Source organism: Sturnira hondurensis, unplaced genomic scaffold (assembly GCF_014824575.4).
Source record: "Sturnira hondurensis isolate 20B ecotype Veracruz unplaced genomic scaffold, ASM1482457v3 Scaffold0018728, whole genome shotgun sequence".
Lineage (NCBI taxonomy): Eukaryota > Metazoa > Chordata > Mammalia > Chiroptera > Phyllostomidae > Sturnira > Sturnira hondurensis.
Window position 1 is genome coordinate 16,814,073 of NW_028091359.1, and position 20,967 is coordinate 16,835,039.

Below are 20,967 nucleotides of genomic sequence, written 5' to 3' on the forward strand. Positions count from 1 at the left end.
TGATACTTCCCTCCTTCTCTCCTTTCCTTCCCCTCTAAAGATAAATAAATAAGTAAGTAAGTAAGTAAGTAAAATCTTTTTAAAAAAAGATTAAAAAGGAGAGAATCTTAAAAGCAGCAAGAGAAAAGGACAGTTACCTACAAAGGGATTCCCATAAGACTATCAGCTGATTTCTCAAAAGGAATCTTACAGGCAAGAAGGGGCTGAAAAGAATTATCCAAAGTCATTAAAGGAAAGGACCTACACACAAAATTGCTCCATTCAGCAAAGCTTTCTTTTAGAATGGAAGGGCAAATAAAGTGCTTCCCAGATAAGGTCAAGTTAAAGGAGTTCATCATCACTAAGCCCTTATTATATGAAATGTTAAAGGGACTTATCTAAGAAAAAGAAGATGATCAAAAAGATGAATAGTAAAATAACAAACTCACAACTATCAACAACTGAATCTAAAACAAACAAACAAACAAAAACTAAGCAAACAGAACAGAAATGGAGATCACATGGAGGGCAGTCAGTGTGCAGGGGGAGAATGAGGGAAAATGTACAGGGAATAAGAAGCATAATTGGTAAGTTAAAATAGAGTGGTAGAGGTTAAGAATAGTATGGGAAATGGACAAGCCAAAGAACTTATATGTATGATAGATGGACAGGAACTAAGAGAGGGGAATGCAGGTGGGAAGGGGATGCAGGGTGGAGAGAAATAAAGGGGAGAAAAGAAATGAAACAACTGTAATAATATAATCAATAAAATATATATATTAAAAAAAGTGAAACCAGTGTTTCCCAAAATTCCAGTTGTTCCACATCCTTGCCAGTCCATAATCTAGTCATTTTTCTTCTCTTTTGTTTTTTAGCCTTTCTAATAGCCTATCTCGTCATGATTTTAGTTTGCATTGCTCTAATGACTAAGATGTTGGGCACATTTCCTGTTCATGTGCTTGTAAAGTCTGATGAAGTCCAATTTGTCATTTTTTTCTTTTAGGGATCTTGCATTTGGTGTTATATCTTAGAACTCTTTGCCTAACTCAAAATAATAAGGATTTTCTCCTGTTTTACTCTAAATATTTTATAGTTTTCTATTTTACATTTAGATCTATGATCGAATTTTAGTTAATTTTTATATAAGGTATGAGGTATGGGTTAAGGTTACTTTTTTCTTTTCTTTCTTTCTTTTCCATGTAGATGGTTATTCCAATACCTACTTATTGAGAAGATTATCCTTTCTTGACCTGCCTTTGTATCTCTGCCAAAAACCAAATAGCCACATTTAATAGTGTGAGCCTAGTCTATGGCCATACCACATTAAACGCACCCAATCTCATCCAATAGTGTGAACCTATTTCTGGATTCTATTCTGTTTGCTGATTCTGTATATCTAGCCTTGTGCCAATTTTTCAACCCACCCCCAAAGTGTCCACTTTTATATAGGAATTAGCTGCCTACATTTACCTTAATAAAAATGATGAGGGTAGCCCTAGCTGGTGTGGCTCAGTGGATTGAGCATCGGCCTGTGAACCAAAGGGTTGCCAGTTCAATTATCAGTCAGGGCACATGCCTGGGTTGCAGGCCAGGTCCCCAACAAGGGGCACATTAGAAGCAACTGCACCACTGATATTTCTCTCCCTCTATTTCTCCCTCCCTTACCCTCTCTAAAATAACTAAATAAAATCTCAAAAAAAAAAAAAGCAAAAACACCATGTATATCTTTCACTTACCACCAGGTATATTTATTTCAGTGTTTTCATTTTCAGTTCTTGTATTACTAGTGAAAAGGCTATGAGAGAGCACAAGACTGGACAGAGTTATTTGGCTTGAGTTCCCACACCCAACTCTGAACTAATTTGGCATCACTGGTTCAAAATTGTCCTGTGGTCTTCAAATCTTCTGAGATTCTGATTCATAACACCTAGTTTCTAATTTGAGGTATTCAGTGGAACAGACTCCTCCCCCCTCCCCACACTCCGCCATATTGATGTTAGAAAGGCAGTTTTTCCAAGTCTGGTAAACCACTGAGAATAGGAAAAATAAGATGTAGAGCTTAAATGCACTTTATTGAAAATTTTATGCCCTGGCTGGTATAGTTCAGTGGATTGAGCACGGGCCTGCGAACCACACGATCGCGGTTCAATTCCCAGTCAGGGCACATACCTGGGTTGCAGACCAGTTCCCAGCGGGGGACTCATGAGAGGCAACCATACATTGATATTTCTCTCCTTCTCTCTCCTTCCCTTTCCCTCTAAAGATAAATAAATAAAAAATTTTTAAAAAAGGAAATTTTATAAACCTGTATATCAGCTTTTGTTTTAGTGTCCTTATTTAATTAAAAGTAATACCATTCTTGCCCTGTCAGGCAGCTCAGTTAGTTAGAGCATTGTAGAGATACGCCAAGATTGCGGTTTCAATTTCCAGTCAGGGAACACACAAGAAGCAAGCAATGAATGCATAAATAAGTGGAACAACAAATTGATGTTTCTCTTTCAAAAAAATAAAAATAAAAGCAATACCATTCTTTCCATTAAGGTGAGAGATTTTGTGTTTTATTTCTTTTATTCAGTTTTTATTAGAGAGCAAGAGGTGGGGGTAAAATCAATTTCTTGTTCACTTATTTATGCATTTACTGGCTGGTTCTTGCCTGTGCCCTGACAGGACAGCAAACCCGTAATCTTGGTGCATCTCAATGACGCTCTACCCAACTGAGTTACCCGGACAGGGCTTGTGTTTTACTCTTGTTTGAAATCTAAAAACTGCTATTTTGAGTCAAGTATATACCACACTAAAAAATGGAAAAATAAAGAAAAGGATCAGTATTGTATGAACTACTATAGAGAAGGAACTTAGAAACCACATTTCCATAAAGCCAATTCTTCCAGATGATGTGAATGAACAACACGTAGAACATCTGGAGCTTAGACACATAGGGTTATCACGCTGGCTTTAACTATTACTTTTACCCTAATGATTTCTCAATCCACATCTCCATTCTAAACCTTTCTATTGAACTCAAGACCCGAATATCCAGAAATCTACTGGACATTTGTTCCTAGATTTCTCAGATACTTCAAATCTAATATACCAAAATGAAACTCATTTCCCCTCAAATGTCATGGCAGGAGTGTCCTACCTTTGGTGTCTCTGCACCACACTGCAAGAAGACTTGTCTTGGGCCACACATTAAATACACTGTGACACGTAATCACAAAATAATCTCATGATGTTTTAGGTAAATTTATAATTTTGTGTTGGGCCCCAGGTTGGACACCCTTGTTTATGGCTTCTTACTCCTGGATTACCTACCCTGGTTAATGATATCACCATCCACTTGTTTGCCCAAGCAAGCAGTATCAAATCCATCTTTGACAATTCCTTCTCCCTGACACACTACCCAACATAAATCAATGAGATCTTTCTAGCCAGTCTCCTAAAAGCTCTTTAAGTCTGTCTTCGCCTCCACCATTACCAATGTAACTGAGATCTTCAATATCTCTCAAATGATTATTATACCAGTCTCACAACCAACTAGTCTCACTGCAGCCAATCTCAGCTTTTTAAATCTAACTTCCACACTGTCAACAGCGTTGCTTTTCTTAAACAGTGATCTGGTCCTGGCCAGTATGACACAGTTGGTTGGAGCATAGTCCTATAACCCAAAAATTTGCAGGTTCCATTGCTGATCAGGACACATGCCTAGACTGAAGATTCAGTCCCTTGTCAGGGTATATAGGAAAGGCAACCAGTCAATGTTTCTCTGCCTTTCTCTCTCCCTCCCTCCCTCCCCTCCCGTCACCCTAAAAATTAATAGGTATGTCTTCAGGTGAAGATAAAAAATGTTTAAATATAAATAAATAAGTAGTGATCTGAACACGTTCTTTACCTAGTTTAAAACTCTCCTATGACTCCCTCACACCTGGAAAATATAATTCAGACACCTCACCAAGGCCATCCACAATCACGCTCAAGCCCATATTTCTCTTCACTTCCAGTCTTTCCTCATACCCCATGATCCAGCTGCATTAAACCACCGGCCCACACGCAGGTCCATCCTCCTATAATGCGGCACCTTGTGCAAGCTATTCTTCACATTTGAAACACTCCCCTCTTTGATCCTTTTTTGCTGAAGCAGCCAAACTGTATTCACCCTTCAAGCTCCTACTGACTCCCTCTAGGAAGCCTTCTCCAACCTTCTCCTCCCCACACCACACTGAACCTGTGTTTCCATAGCACTTGGTGCAGATCTCTACAACAGCACTTACTATACTGACTCATAATTATTTATTTTGTCTGAAATGAAAATGTGAGCTCTTTAAACATAAGGATTATGTCATTCATATTCCAGTGCCTAGCACAATACCCAACACACAGTAGGCACTTAAATGTCTGCTGAATTTGACTGCTAAAAGGATCAACTGCAACACTTTTCAATGAGATCAGAGTCCAAATAGCTTAAGAGATTCAAGCCTGGTTTTGGCTCACTGGTAAAAATAAAAGGTACTACATGAATTCATATTTATATTATTTCTAGTTTTTCATATTGTTTTCCTACTAGCTTCAGGGTTAATTACCAGAAAATTAGTAACTGAGTCTTTTACATTACTCCTTAGATGGCCTATATTTTCCCATGAAACAGTACAACCCAGTGATGTACCAAACCACAATTTTATAACTGAGCCATCAAATCTGATAACTTATTACCCACCTTGTATTAAATGCATCTTTAATAAAGAAAACTTAACATTCTTCCTCTTGAGTTGTATTCCTCCTCACTCTAAGTCAAAAAGCTCTGAAAGGGGCATAATCAAGACCTTGACAGGCAGTGAACCAAGACAGAAATATTAAACACTTCCCTGCTGACAAAGTAGCCACCTCTCACCAATACTACAATGACTTCACACTTATTTCCTGCCCTGGTCAGCTGTAGAGCTACAGCCCGTTCCCTGGCCACTTTGTTTCTCACAGTCACTCTCACTCCTCAATTTATTACATTTGAACCATCTTTTTAGAGTTGCTATAATGTTTCAGAAGTTTAAATCCAAGAATTAGGCTCATGTCTCTTCTGAAAATGTTCCGAGCTTCCTGTCCTACTCTGCTGCATTATACAATGTAACTCTGCCAAAGTCTTAGCTCATTTCCTCCTCCTGCTTGTCCTGATACGATGCTACACATCAATAATGCCCTCTCCCTTCCTATTTTCAGACTTTTCAGTCTACTTAAGAATGCCCTATCATCCCTGTCCATCTGTGAGGGCCTATCATGCAGGTTCAACGCAGGAAACCTTTACAAACAATACCTGCACCCAGCCTTCCATCAACATTCATAAGTTGTACCTCCCATTAGTACAATACTTACTGTACTCCACCAATTCTAAGACACACACCCCCCCCACACTTCTTTGAAAACAGGATACATCTTACAACTGATGGCATGCCAGTCTCATTAGCAGCATTTCCTCTTTTCTTAGTGGTATTTAAAATAATTGTGAGCCTTACAATCATTGGCACCACAGGTTTGATGAAATAAGGTTTTACATTCTCTTACAATTATTTGTATATTTCTGTTTCCTCTACTAGACTGTGAACCCCCAAAGGGTAGGGGCTATGTCAAAATCATCTGTGACCAGCACAGACCTGGGCACAAAAAGAGAGTGCATCCAATAAACACTAATAATAATTAATTTAATAAGTAAAAGGTACTATTCTAAATACTTCATGTATTAACAGTTAATCCTTACAACAACCCCCTGAAGTAAGTACAATTACTACCTTCATTTTACAAAGATAAGTAAACTGAGGTCAAGACACACTGGTAAGCTCATTCAAAGATACACAAAGTTGCAAAAGATTTGAGCCCATATTCACTGGTTATGATTCATACTGTTATCATTTTTCCATTCATCAAATATTTAACAAGCAATTACTCTATATCATATACAACTATTGTGCTAAACACTGGTAAGCAAACCCTGGTTCTCAGGAGGCTACTCTCAATTATAGATTCATTCCTCTTCTTTTTCTTTTTTTTTAAGATTTTATTTATTTTATCTTCAAAAACAGGGGATGGGCAGGCCTGCGAACCAGAGGATCAGGGTTTGATTCCCAGTCAGGACACATGCCTGGGTTGCAGGCCAGTTCCCAGCAGGGGACACATGAGAGGCAACCATACATTGATATTTCTCTCCCTCTCTCATTCCCTTCCCCTCTAAAGATAAATAAATAAAACTTTGGAAAAAATATATAAATAATTAATAAATAAAAACAGGGGATGGGAGGGAGAAAGAGAGGAAGAGAAACATCAGTGTGTGGTTGCCTCTAGCACTTCCCCAAGTGGGGACCTGATCCAGGCATGTGCCCTGACTGGGAATCAAACCGATGACCCTTTGGTTCACAGGCTGGCTCTCAATCCACTGAGCCACACCAGCCAGGGCACATTCTTGAGTCCTTTACCCTCCAAACATCAGAACTGACCCATAAATTCACTAAATTAAATCCACTCTCTCTACTTTTCCTTTTTAACATCTTCCCATACAGTCAGTCTTCCTTTAAAGTTATTAGCACTCTACCAAGAACCAAAACAAATGACAATAAAAACTTTTTGGGGACAACTGTAATTGAACAACAATAAAATATATTTTTTAAAAAACTGTTTTGCTCTATTATGAATTAGCAGCTGTGAAAACATCACAAAAGAGACTTAAGGGATGGGTGACATGATCAGAAGGGCTCTTTTTTTTTTTAAAGATTTTATTTATTTATTTATCTTTAGAGGGGAAGGAGAGGGTGAGAAACATCAATGTATGGTTGCCTTTCATGCGTCCCCTGCTGGGAGTTGGCCTGCAGGGAACCAGTCTGCAACCCAGGCATGTGCCCTGACTGGGAATCCAACCGTGATCCTCTGGTTCACAGGCACGCGCTCAATCCACTGAGCTACACCAGCCAGAGCTAAAAGGGCTCTTAAGAAACAAAGATTCTAACATCCGGCCAAGATGGAGGTGTAGGAAACGCTGTGCCTCCTCGCACAACCAAGTTTAAAGACAACAAAGTTTTAGTAACAAAAACGCAACCAAAACACAGAAAATTGAACTGTACAGAAGTCTGACAACAACAAATCCAGCCACACCGGTAAGAGGGGCGGAGCCAAAGGCTGGTGGAGTAGGGACACGCAGGAAAAGGTGGCCAGCTGACCCAGGCACACAGTCGGCGGTTGGCAGATCCCAGGTGCGGGGTGGCAACAAGCAGACCCAGTGAGGGTGCAAGGCGGCTGGCTGAGTGGGGTCACACATTCACTCACAGATAAAACAGGCAAAGGAGCAGTGAGACAGACCGTGCAGGCCCCAGCGGCTTGCGGGAAACAGCAGAGAGAACCGCCATTGCCCCTCTCTGACCCTGCCCCCACATACAGCATCACAACCCAGCAACTGGGTTGCCCCGCCCTGGTGAACACCTAAGGCTCCATCCCTCATACGTAACAGGCGCAAACAGACCAAAACATTGTGGCTCAAGAACAACTCAAAGCCCCAGAGCCAATAAGTCTACGTGACCAAGAGATAGGCAAACTATCAGATGCATAGTTCAAAATACTGGTGATCAGGATGCTCACAGAACTGGTTGATTTTAGTCACAAATTAGAGGAACAAATGAAGGCTAAACTAATTGAAATGAAGGGAAGTACACAGGAAACCAAGAGTGATGGAAAGGAAACTGGGACTCAAATCAAGGGAGTGGACCGGAAGGAAGAAAAAAATGACCAAACAGAAAAATGTGAAGTAACAAGAATTCAAAAAGTTGAGGACAAGCTTAGGAACCTCCAGGACATCTTTAAACGTTCCAACATCTGAATTATAGGGGTACCAGAAGGGGAAGAGGAAGAGCGACAAGTGCAAAACTTATTTGAACAAATAATAAAGGAGAACTTCCCCAATCTGGCAAAGGAAATAGACCTCCGGGAAATCCAGGAAGCTCAGAGAGTGCCAAAGAAGTTGGACCCAAGGAGGAACACACCAAGGCACATCATAATTACATTAGCCAAGACCAAAATGAAGGAGAGAATCTTAGAAGCAGCAAGAGATAAGGGGACAGTCACCTACAAAAGAGTGCCCATCAGACTGTCAGCTGATTTCTCAAAAGAGACCTTCCAGGCAAGAAGGGGCTGGAAAGAAGTATTCCAAGTCATGAAATCCAAAGACCTACAGCCAAGATTGCTCTATCCAGCAAAGCTTTCATTTAGAATGGAAGGGCAGATAAAGTGCTTCTCAGACAAGGTCAAATTCAAGGAGTTCATCATCACCAAGCCCTTATTATATGAAATGTTAAAGGGACTTATCTAAGAAAGAGAAGATAAAAAATATGAACAGTAAAAGGACAGGAAACTCAGTTATTAACAACCATGCCTAAAACAAAAGCAAACTAAGAGGACAGCTAGATCAGAAGTGGAACCATAGCAATGATCACATGGAGGGTTAACAACAGGGGAGTGGGAGGAGGAGAAGGGGATAGAAGGTACAGAGAATAAGTAGCATAGGTAGAAAATAGACAGGGGGGAGGGCAAGAATAGTATGGGAAATGTAGAAGCTAAAGAACTTGTGACACATGGACATGAACGAAAAGGGGGGAATGGTGGGGAAGGGCTGTGCAAGGTGGAGGGGAATGAAGGGGAGATATAGGACAACTGTAATGGCATAATAAAAAATATCAAAAATTAAAAAAAGAAATAAAGATTCTGTTTGGAAGTAAACATTATCAGTGAAAAAAAAGAAAGGGAGGTAAAACACCATATCTTTGTCTTTAAACAGACTGGTTTAAAAAGCCTGCCCTGATGCCCTGACTGCTGTGGCTCAGTGTACTGAGAACTGGCCTGCAGACCAACAAGCTGCCAGTTTGATTCCCAGTGAGGGCACATGCCTGAATTATAGTCCAGATCCCCAGCCAGGAGTGTGCAAGAAGCAATTGATTAACATATCTCTCATGCATTGATATTTTGTCCCTTTTTCTCCTTTCCCCTCTCTCTAAAAAATAAATAGCCCTGGCTGGTGTGGCTCAGTGGACTGAGTGCTGGCCTGTGAACCAAATGGTCACTGGTTCAACTCCCAGTCAGGGCACATGCCTGGGTTTCAGGCCAGGTACCCCGTAGGGGATATGTGAAAGGCAACCACACATTGAGATTTCTCTCTTTCTCCCTCCTTTCCCCTTTCTCTAAAAATAAATAAAATCTTTCTAAAATAAATAGAAATAAATAAAAAAAAATTTTAAATAAAAATAAATAAATTTTTTTTAAAAAGAAAGAAAAGCCCTGGCCACATAGCTCAGTTGGTTAGAACATCATGCCCATGCATCAAGGTTGCAGGTCCAATCTCCAGTCAGGGCACATACAAGCAACAAAAAAGTGCAACAAACCAATCTCTCTCTCTCTTTCCTTCCTCTCTGTCTCTAAAATTCAATAATGAAAATTTTTTTTAATTTAAAAAGAAAGAAAATCCCTTTGTTTAAAAAAATAAAGTTTTGCCCTGGCCAATGTGGCTCAAGGGACTAAGTGCCAGCCTGCAAACCAAAGTGTCGCCAGTTCAATCCCCAGTCAGGGCAAATGCCTGGATTGCAAGCCAGGCCCCCAGCTGGGGGGTGCAAGAGGCAACTGATTGATGTATCTCTCAAACATTAGTGTTTCTCTCCCACATTTTCTCCCTCGCTTCCCCTCTCTCTAAATTAAATACATACATAATACATACATACATAAATCTTTTTTAAAAATAGACATCCAATTATTGAAAATAAGATGGCTAGGCCAGTTCTAACATTTTTATACACCTATCACATCTTCCCTGTGGTAGTCAAAGACAATAAATTTGTGTTCTCTAAATGTCCTATGATAACAGTAAGAAGTGCTTCCTTTTTAAAACTCTCCTCAAAAAAAGGTAATCAGTGTTGTGGACAGAGGATTTATTGAAAGAGCAAAAAGTTAAAAATAATATATCAAAAAAAAGATGTATCACTGTCCATTTCCAGGCAAGAGAAGTAAAATACATTTTACCAGACAGAGAAGTTACAGACAACCAGGGTTCATTGCCCTTACCTGTGAATCTTCAAGCATCTAGTACAGCCATTAGGTTGGCTCAGACAAAAGACAAATCACTTCCTAATTCCCAAAAGGCCTCACCATTTCAAGCTCTCAATCTTCAGAGCCAGCAAAGCTGAAGCATCAGTCTCTTTCAGTTCTTCTGAAAGGAGCTTCACCTCTCTCTCAAAAGCTGTGGCTAAAAAGCCATCTTCTCCCTCTGGAAGCACAGTTTAACTCTGTCCTCTGCTTTGTCTACCCTAAACAACAAGCACAACAAAGCCTCAGGAGTGCTCCCTCAGCCCATCAGAAAGAACCAGCCACCTCTTGGGCTCTTGTACAGGTGCTTCTGTCTTTCTCTGAGAGACACTCCACCCTGGAGGTTCCAAGGGCAGGGTAACAAAGAGTGGAGCTGAAAAGTTGCTATATGCCCATGTGACCTCCAAAACAGAGACAGGGCCCTGGGACAACCAGACTCCTTTGCAAAGGAAACAGTTTTTTATAATTAAAAAATAATAAATTGTGTTTGCACATCCCTCACTGTGCAGCCTTTCCAGCTTGTCTCAAACTAGTTTTCTCAACTCATAATTAGGCACATTAGTACCAACTGTGTTACAAGGGAACAAACTGGATTATTGGCCCTTCATTCTCTATTCCTTTCTCTTGGATAAGGAGCTTCGCACCATTTCTAAAAATGTCCAAGAGTATGGTATTTTTCCTGCACAAGTCTGATGGACAGTTTGTCACATTACAGAACTGTTATTTCTGCACATAATCTGCTGTGCCTAGACATGAAGCACAAATGTGCCTATTGAGGTTTTGCAAACAATATGCTTCACCTTGACAAAGAAATCAGGCATAACATTAATAATGGTAAAGTCTAAATCCAATAATACTGTTAGTGATATAGTAAGATCAGCTTAGTACTTATAATTTACAATTTTCATAAACAATCCCAATCACGTACATGATGCCTGCAATAGTCCATTGTATTACTACATCTCCCAGAGATTCAGAAAGGTTTAGTGGGACCTGCCCAAGATTATCACCTTTAATCAGTGGTGGACGGGGGTTGGAACCTGTCAAACTGTAGCCTAGCCTAGCTCTTTTCTCTAGATCCCTACCAGCTTAAAACAGAGGGCTTCTGACTTCCATCCTCTACCGGAGCAGCCTATTGCTCCAACCAACCAGCCCGTCCCTGCTAGGATCAGAGTCGGCTTCTTCAGCTCCAGCAGGGCTTTCATCCTCCACCCCCCTACCCCCCACCCCCTCCCGCGACCATTCTCTGAAAGAAGCGGAAAGGGAGAGGCGACCGAAAGCTCCTGGGGGAAGGGACGATGACAAACGGGGCACTGGCCCTGCCATGGCCTCCTTCACTCTGCAACGCGCAACCCCTTTCCTCCACCAAACTGACCAGCCCTTCTAACAACCATCTGCCCATCCGTGCCCCAAATCCTCCCTTAATTACTTCAAACTGTCCCTCCCCCACGCCCCTTCGCTTCCGACAGACAGCCCCCACCCCATAGCCGGAGTATCCTTCCACCAAGCCACCCCCTTCCCTCGCTCCACCACCACTCACTGTCGGTGACTGGGCCCGGCCCTCATGGCTGCTCCGTTGATGCCCGCCACCAGCCACCAACACCGCTGCTCCACACCCCAGCTCCTTAGTCGTCGCCGTCGCCGCCGCCGTCGGCTCGCCGGCAGCTGCTCCTGCGCCTGCGCGGCCTGGAGTGCCCGGGCCTTCTCGGGCCTCCCGCACCTGCGCAGTCCGCTTCAGGGGCGTCTTAGACAGTGCCTGATGCCCTGGAGCCCTGTAGACATGGCCGCTGGCCTCGAGGGTCTATTAAACTTGGCTTTGGTAGCAGCCCCAGGATCGAAACTTCTGAAATATTTTGCCTAGTTACTAAGGGTTTGGACCCATAGGGGCCATAGGCTTAATGGCCCTACCAGGATTCTGTATCCCACTTGCACCTGAAGGCCTGAAATTACATGCTCTGAGGTGAGCACTGAGAATAAATTTAGGCCGGCCTTTCTTTCCTTCTCTTCCTTCTCTTCCTCTTGCCATGCTAATCTCTGTATGGGTCCCATTTTAGTAAATGTGCTGCCCATGCGAGCACTCTTTGTTTGTTTAATTGATTTTTAGAGAGAGAGAGAGAGAAGTACCAGTTTGTTGTTCCACTTATTTTTGCATTATTGCACATGTGTGCCCTGACTGAGGATATAATCCACAATGTTGGCATATCCAGAAGATGCTCTAACCAACTGAGCTATCCAGCCAGAGCTAGGTTTCTTTCCAGAAGATGATCACATCTATTGTAGAATGCATTGGGGATAATTGTGTAGGAGGCAACTTTGAAACCCCAAAATACATTTCTAGCTAGGAGGTGCTCAGAAGCCCCAGGTCCTTGTCTAGGAGATGACTACACCTACAATGCACTGGGACACTGCTAAATTCAGTCTGTTTATCAAGTGCATACTGTTTATCGGATGAAAATGTTCTAGGTGTCTCATATGTGCCACCGAGGGACTTGCAGGCTAAAAGTCCCCTACTTTCCAGCTATCACTCTAGAGCCTGAACCTTTTGCAAACTAGTAAAGGAAACCAGACCTTTAACCCAATGAGGCCCAACTATCAGCTGGTGGACCACTGTGCTGCCTTGGCATAGCCCAGTAAGAGACTAGGCTCACCTGAGTCCTGGGAATTGAACAACACAAATTTGAATGCCACAGGCAATGCACTTTAGTCAAAGGGAAGAAGAGGTACAGGACTAAGTTCTCCTTATCACTGTGACTCCAACATCCCACCTCCAGCCCACTCTCCCTCTACAATTCAGCATTTGGAGAGATAGGGACCAAGATATAACATCAGGAAAAAAAGAAGAAAAAAGTGCCTTTTCTTTTTCTTTTTTAAAATGAACCATGTTAAATTCTCTCTACTTCTAGGCCTGGTCCTAGAATGAATGTTTTAACTCCTAATCTAAGATAAGGACAGTTTTGCTATTTTGTAAAAAAAAGCAAAAATAGACTCTAGGCCTAGAAACTTGTTGCCCTTGAGTAAAGGCTGAGAATGCTGAAAATGAAGTATCACAGTGATACTGGAGGCAATACTGCCTGGTTGTCATTAATATTACTAATTACCAAGATTGGATTGGGCATTGCCCCACAGACCCAAAGGTGTCTGCTTCAATTCCCAGTCAGAATACATGCCTGGTCATCGGTTGGGGGCATACAAAAAGTGATCATGGTACATTGATGTTAGTCTCCCTCTCTTTCTCCCTCCATTCCCCTCTTTCTACAAATTAAAAAAAAATCTTTTAAAAAAATATTACAAATTCTTCTGTAGAAGGAGCCAGGAAGATATAGGGAAATGCACACAATGGAATTCTCAGGTCACTAAGATACTAAGGGTTATTCCCTGAAGCACATAGGAACGTGAGGATTTTTTCTTAACAAATTCTTGTGATTTTTACATACAGAACTCTATGTTGCTGTGGGGAAACAGTGTATAAATTCACATAATCCTATATCAAGAAAAGCAGATCTACACAAAGGTACAGTTCTCATGTATAAACTGCCTCCCACCAAGGCAATTACATCTTTTTTTTTTTAAAGATTTTATTATTTATTTATCTTTAGAGGGGAAGGAGAGGGAGAGAAACATCAATGTATGGTTGCCTTTCGTGTGTCCCCTGCTGGGAGTTGGCCTGCAGGGAACCCACCTGCAACCCAGGCATGTGCCCTGACTGGGAATCGAACCGCGGGCAATTACATCTTAACATATGTAAAGTAAAATACAACAGCTAACTGAACAGGGTGGTGGGCACTAAACAAGACATCCTTAGGGCCTGTGGGTAGGGCCCAGGACCAATCCCAGAGGATAGCTTCTGGCTTAGAAGAGTTGTCATTACTTGCAAAAGTATTATCCTTTGGAATGAGAGCACATTTGGCACCTTAGCAAAATTGCAAAGCCAGAAAGGAGGAAGAATTAATATCGACACTATGTTCTGATGAATCGATGACTAAAAAGAAGACCACAGCTGTCCTTGAAGCTTCTGGGAACTGTGCTTTCCCACCTTCACCACCACATGCAACCCCCAGGACGGCCTGCTGGAATCTATATGATGACAGCATTATCTTCTTATGTTTGAACCATAAGGGTCTCCTAACCTATTTCCCTACTTAAATTTCTCTTTCTTTTTTAATGGATTTTAGAGACAGAGGAAGAGACAAAGAGAGAGAGAGAAGCATCAATGTGACAGAGAAACATCAATCACCCTTACACACCCCGACTGGAGATCCAACCCTCAACCTAGAAATGTGCCTTGACCAGGAATCAAACCCACAACCTTTTGGTGTATGGGACAACGCTCCAACCAAGTGAGCCACCTGGCCAGGGCTTGAATTTCTTACCAAGGACAAAAGAGTGCAATTTTTTCCCTTACCACACATTCATTCATTATATCCAATGAAAATCATTCAGACAACCACCCTTACTCCATTTTCAGACCATGTGGATAAGCACATGTTGGCGCATAACCCAGACAGAGCCAAAAATGCACAAGGAGAATTTTCTTTCTGAGAAAGTTCTTTCCCACTAAAACTGGATATGGGAAGATGTAATATCCAGAACTGCTGCAACCATCTCAGTGCTATAAAGGGGGAGCCAATCCAGAAATGTACTTTATTCACTCAATGAACAAAAATCTATTGAGTATCTACTATGTATAAGATAGTGTCCTAAGTGCAGGAAATACAGTACTGAATAATATATATTCCTTGTTTTCATAGAACTTACACTGTAGTACAGGGTATACAACAACAGTAAACACAAAGGATTTACTCTGTGCCAAGCATTGTTTTAAGCATTTTATACATACCAGTTATTTTAATAATAACAATCTTATCAGCATATTATCATTATCCCTACTTTAAAATATGAGGAAACTGAAGTAGAGAGGTTACTTGCCTCAGGTCACATGAAAAATAATGGAGCTGAGAATCAAACACAGGGTGTCTGGCTCAATCTGTTTGCTCATTCATCATATTATAAACTGCCTTGTCATAGGAGGGAAAAAGGGTCCTATGAGAGAATTTAACTAGTCTTGAAAGTAAAAAGTAAAAAAGAGACTTCTGGCCAAGATGGAGGCATAGGAAGCTGCACTGTGCCTACTCACACAACCAAAAGGACAATAACAAATTTAAAAACAAAAATAACCAGAACTGCAGCCCTAGCTGGTGTAGCTCAGTGGATTGAGCGCGGGCCTGTGAACCAGAGGATCGCGGTTCGATTCCCAGTCAGGGCACATGCCTGGGTTGCAGGCCGGTTCCCTGCAGGCCAACTCCCAGCAGGGAACGCACAAAAGGCAACCATACATTGATGTTTCTCTCCCTCTCCTTCCCCTCTAAAGATAAATAAATAAATAAAATCTTTAAAAAAAAATAACCAGAACTGCGAGAAAATTGAACTGTATAAAAGTCCAACAACCAAGGAGTTAAAGAAGAAACATTCATCTAGACCGGTCGGAGGGGCAGAGACGGGCAGCCAGGCAGAGAGGACTCTCATCAAGGTAACAGCAGGAGGACCAGGGTGGGTGAAGCAGTGGCTGGTGGAGTGGGTGGTCCCACATTTGCATTCAGATAAACCAGGAGGAACAACTGGGGAGCAAGACAGACCACACAACCCAGGGTTACAGCATGGGGAAATAAAGTCTCAAAACCTCTGACTGAAAAAACCTGTGGGGGCCCTGGCTGGTGTAGCTCAGTGGAATGAGCACAGGTTGCTGGTTCGGTTTCTGGTCGGGGCGCATGCCTGGGTTGCAGGCCAGGTCCCTGGTGGCGGACACATGAGAGGCAACCACACATTGATGTTTCTCTCTCACTCTATCTCCTTCCCATCCCCTCTCTCTAAAAATAAATAAACAATAAAAATAAATAAATAAACAAACAAACAAACCTGTGGGGGTTGTGGCAGTGGGAGAAACTCCCAGCTTCACAGGGAGAGATCCACGGGGTCCTAGAACATACACAAACCACCCACCCGGGAATCAGCACCAGAAGGGCCCAATTTGCTTGTGGATAGCACAGGAAGGAACTGAAAGCCAGCAGAGAGCTGAGCAAGCAGCATTGATCCCTTTCAGACCCCCGCCCTGCAACCCATACCCCACCATGGGTTGCCCTGCCCTGGTGAACACCTAAGGCTCCACCCCTTACAATGTAACAAGCACACTGAGACAAAAAAATGGCCCAAATGAAAGAACTGATCATAGCTCCAGGAAAAACACACCTAAGCAACAAAGAGATTAGTCGACCTATTAGATGCAGACTTCAAAACACTGGTAGTGAGGAAGCTCACAAAAATGGTTGAGTGTGGTTGCAAAACAGGAAAAAGCAAAGGTTATGAAAAGTGAAATAAAGAAAACGGCACAGGGAACCACCAACAGCGACAGGAAGGAAACTGAAACTCAAATCAATGGTTTGGACCAGAAGGAAGAAATAAACATTCAACCAGAACAGAATGAAGAAACACAAATTTTAAAAAGTTCCTGAGGAGAGGCTTAGGAACAACTTTTAATGTTCCAACATCTGAATCATAGGGGTGCCAGAAGAAGAGGAAGAGTAAGAAATGGAAAACTTCTCTGAAAAATTAATGAAGGAGAACATCCCGAATCTGGCAAAGGAAATAGGCTTCTAGGAAGTCCAGGAAGCTCAGAGAGTCCCAAAGAAGTTGGACCCAAGGAAGCACATAACAAGGCACATCATAATTACATTACTCAAGATGAAAAAGAAGGAGATAATCTTTTTTTAATGATTTTATTTATTTACCTTTAGAGGGGAAGGAGAGAGGGAGAGAAACATCAATGTATGGTTGCCTCTAGTGTGTCCCCTGCTGGGAACTGGCCTGCAACCCAGGCATGTGCCCTGACTGGGAATTGAACTGCGATCCTCTGGTTCGCAAGCCTGTGCTCAATCCACTGAGCTACACCAGCCAGGGAGAAGGATATAATCTAAAAAGCAGCAAGAGAAAAGGAGAGAGTTACCTACAAAGGGGTTCCCATAAGACTATCAGCTGATTTATCAAAAGAAACCTTGCAGGCAGGAAGGAGCTAGAAAGAAGTATCCAAAGTCATGAAAGCAAAAGACCTACATCCAAGACCAAGCAAAGCTATAATTTAGAATGGAAGGGCAGATAAAGCACTTCCCACATAAGGTCAAGTTAAAGGAGTTCATCATCACCAAGCCCTTATTATATGAAATGTTAAAGGGAACTTATCTAAGAAAAAGAAGATGATTAAAAATATGAATAGTAACATGACAAACTCATAACTGTCAACAACTGAATCTAAACAAACAAACAAAAATTAAGCAAACAACTACAACAGACAGAATCACGGAAATGGAGATCATATGGAGGGATATCAGTGGGGAAGGACAGGAGAGAGAATGAGGGAAAAGGTAGAGGGAATAAGAAGCATAAATGGTAGGTAAAAAAATAGACAGGGGAGGTTAAAATAGTATGAGAAATCGACAAGCCAAAGAACTTATGTGTACAATTCATGGACATGAGCTAAAATGGGGAATGGGGGTGGGAGAGGGTGCGGGGTAGACGGGAATAAGGAGGGGGGAAATGGGACAACTGTAATAGCATAATCAATAAAATATATTTAAAAGAAAAAAAGTAAAAGAGAATACCAGGTAATTGGGGGACTGAAAAATTGAACCGAAAAAGTTCACTTGAATGGAGTGACAAAAGATGGGACTGGCAAAGTAAGCTGGAGACATATTAATTAACTTGTACTTTATTCTCAGGGCAGTGAAGCAAAGGAGTGATTTAGTCAGATTGGGACCATGAGGAGGTTGGTAAGATCAAAGATCCTGAAGACCCCTGAGTAACCTCTGAGGATCATTGCTGTGAGGAAAAGCCTCTCTGAGGAAGTAACATTTAAACTGAAACCTGAATGAGGATCAAAAGCCAAATATAGAAGAACACATGAGGCAGGAGTGACAGATGTACAGACCGTGAGGCAGAAATGAGCTTTGTGTGTATGGATATATATATTTTTGAAAACAGGGGAAGGGAGGGAGAGAAACATCGATGTGTGAGAGATACATCGATCTGTTGCCTCTTGTGTGTTCCCCAGCTAGGGACCTGGTCCACAACTCAGGCATGTGCCCTGACTGGGAATCAAACTGGTGACCCTTTGGTTCTCAGGCCACTACTCAATGCACTGAGCTACACCAGCCAGGGTGAGCCTAGTATAATTAAGAGATGGGAAAAAAGCCAAAGTAGCTGAAGTCTTGGGAGGAGAAGTAAGCAAAGTTTTTAATGCATGCAAGGACTTAATCCAGTTGGAAGAGGAGGCCATCAGAGAGGCATCATCTCCTTCCAAATCCGTCCTCTCAAATCTTTGAAATTTATCTGCTTCTCTCCACCATATTGATTGGACAATTTTAATAAGATAAAAGTTGGAACAGGATTTGGAATAAGGAAAGGTTTTTCACTTTTCAGATGGAAGCAACTAAGCATTAAAAAAAATAAACGCTGATATAAGGAATACAGTACAGAAAGAAATTGTCTATACAGAAAAGAAATTCATGGAAAAAGTTTCCTGAAGGTGCAAAACAATTAGCCTTAAGATGAAAACATTTGCTGAGAGCCTATATTGTGTTAAGTCCCAGATTCAAATGAACATATATTTCATTTTAAAAATGAGGAAACTAACACCTGAAGAGTTTAAATAACTTGGTCAAACTCACACAGCTAATAAATGGCAAAATGAGATATCAACCCAGGTAATCTGCTTCATTTGATTAACCTCTTCTAACTTCACACAATACATAATATTCTTTGAGGGGAAAATATTCACACAATATTCTTTGAGGGGAAATTTCTGGGAAAGAAGAGAATTAACAAAGCACTTTGATTCATTTCCCCTAAGTTTTGTGTCATCCCTGGGATGCTTCCACAGTACTATCTGTTGCCAGAACTGTAGTATTTAGTATGTGTTCCATAGGTAATTTTGGAATTAAACTCTTCATTTGCTTTTATGTAATTAAACGCTTTATTCACTGTTTAACCTGTGATTTCCCATCACTTTAATGCAGTTGAAATGCATTTTACCTTACTATCCATGAAAGAAGATTAATATTTTCCTAATTGCTGACTGTCCTGTACTTAGTGGCATCTTGTTTGGGGGCATATGGGTGCCCAAAGAATATCCAGAATATCATGTTCCCCAAAAGCTGTTCCTTCCACTAACAGAGCAGGCACCCTGAAAGCTGGAGCCTGGTGACATTTGCAAACCATCAGTGCGTTTGGGTCCTCCGGCTTTGTCAATCCTGTCACTCAGCTTCCCTGGACACCTCAACCTCCATTCCTACAACAGCAGCCTGGCCAGCTGGTTCTCACCATCTTCCAATATCCCCCCACCCCTGACTAGTATCAGGTTTTCCGTCTCTGCTGGGTCATTGCCATGAACAAACACAATCTCCCACCTTAAAAAAGAAAACTCTCCTAACCCCACTCCTCTTCTGCTCTGCTCCCCTGGGAAGAACTGTATATATGAGTATATTCTGGCTATCCTTAATTCCTATCCATTCTCTCTTAAAAAACCCACTCTATCTAGGCTTTTACCCAGACCACTCAACTGAATTGTTCCTGTCAGGTCACTGACATCACAAACACACAAACACGCATGGCCCCCAGGATGCAAGTGATGGAAGAATTTTGACCATTTTGTTCATTGGTATATCCACGGCATCCTGGCAGGGCCTGTACATAGTATATGCCTAATGAATTCCCATCCCTTCAGTTCTTGCAACAATTATCTCTCAATATCAAGAGTCTGATTGAGACTTCCGCCAAGATGGAGGCATAGGTGGAAACACTGTGCCTTCTCCCACAACCAAGTTTGAACACAACAAAGATTTGGAGAACTAGGACACACCCAAAGACCAGAAAACGGAATTATACGGAAGTCCGACAACTACGAACCATTCAACGGGGACGGTAAGAGAGGCGGAACGGAGCCAGCAGCGGAGCCAGCAGCGGAGCTGGGTCGGGCAGGACAGATCCCCCGACCTAGACGCGCAGGCAGCCCAGAACCAGTCGGGGTGTGGGGCAGACTGACCGCGGTCGCACATTCGCGCACAGTGAGACGGACCACGAAGGCCCCAGGGGGCGAACCCAGTGGTGGAGAGCTGACAGCGGTGGCACACTCGCGTGCAGTGGAACGAAACTCGTGGGCCTGGTGACGGGGGTGGCTGCGGCGCCATGGCCGCGGCGGCAGGCGGCAGACAGGAAGCCATTGTCCCTCTTTGACCCCACCCCCACATACAACGTCACAACCCAGAGACTTAGTTGCCCTGCTCTAGTGAACACTTTAGGGCTCTGATCCTGCTACGGAACAGGCACGAACAGCCAAAAAGATGGTGCAAGAAGAACTCAAAGTCCCAGAGCCAATAACTCTAAGCGACCCAGAAATTGCCAGCCTCTCAGAAGCACAATTCAACACACTATTTATCAGGATGCTCACAGAACTGGTAGATTATAGTCACAGATTAGAGGAACATAGTCACAAATTAGAGGAACATATGAAGGCTAAACTAATTGAAATGAAGGGAGATGCACAGGAAACCAATAGTGATGGAAAGGAAACTGGGACTCAAATCAATGGAATGGACCAGAAGGAAGAACAAAACATCCCACCAGAAAGGAATGAAGAAATGAGAATTCAAAAAAATGAGGAGAGGCTTAGGAACCTCCAGGACATCTTTAAACGTTCCAACATCCGGATTATAGGGGTACCAGAAGGGGGAAAGAAACAGCCACGAGTGGAAAACTTATTTGAACAAATAATAAAGGAGAACTTCCCCAGTCTGGCAAAGGAAATAGACTTCCAGGAAATCCAGGAAGCTCAGAGAGTGCCAAAGA

General features: G+C 42.2%; 1 protein-coding gene across 2 annotated transcripts in view; it reads right to left on the reverse strand.

The window, feature by feature from the left end:
• The window catches only part of FAM222B (family with sequence similarity 222 member B), a 73,234-nt gene extending 61,483 nt beyond the window's left edge, over positions 1-11,751 (reverse strand). For both annotated transcript variants that reach the window (XM_037069823.1, XM_037069824.1), the window contains exon 1: positions 11,618-11,751. The gene's annotated coding sequence lies outside the window, so the exon portion shown is untranslated. The remainder of the gene's footprint in view (positions 1-11,617) is intronic.
• Between the last annotated feature and the right edge of the window lie 9,216 nt (positions 11,752-20,967).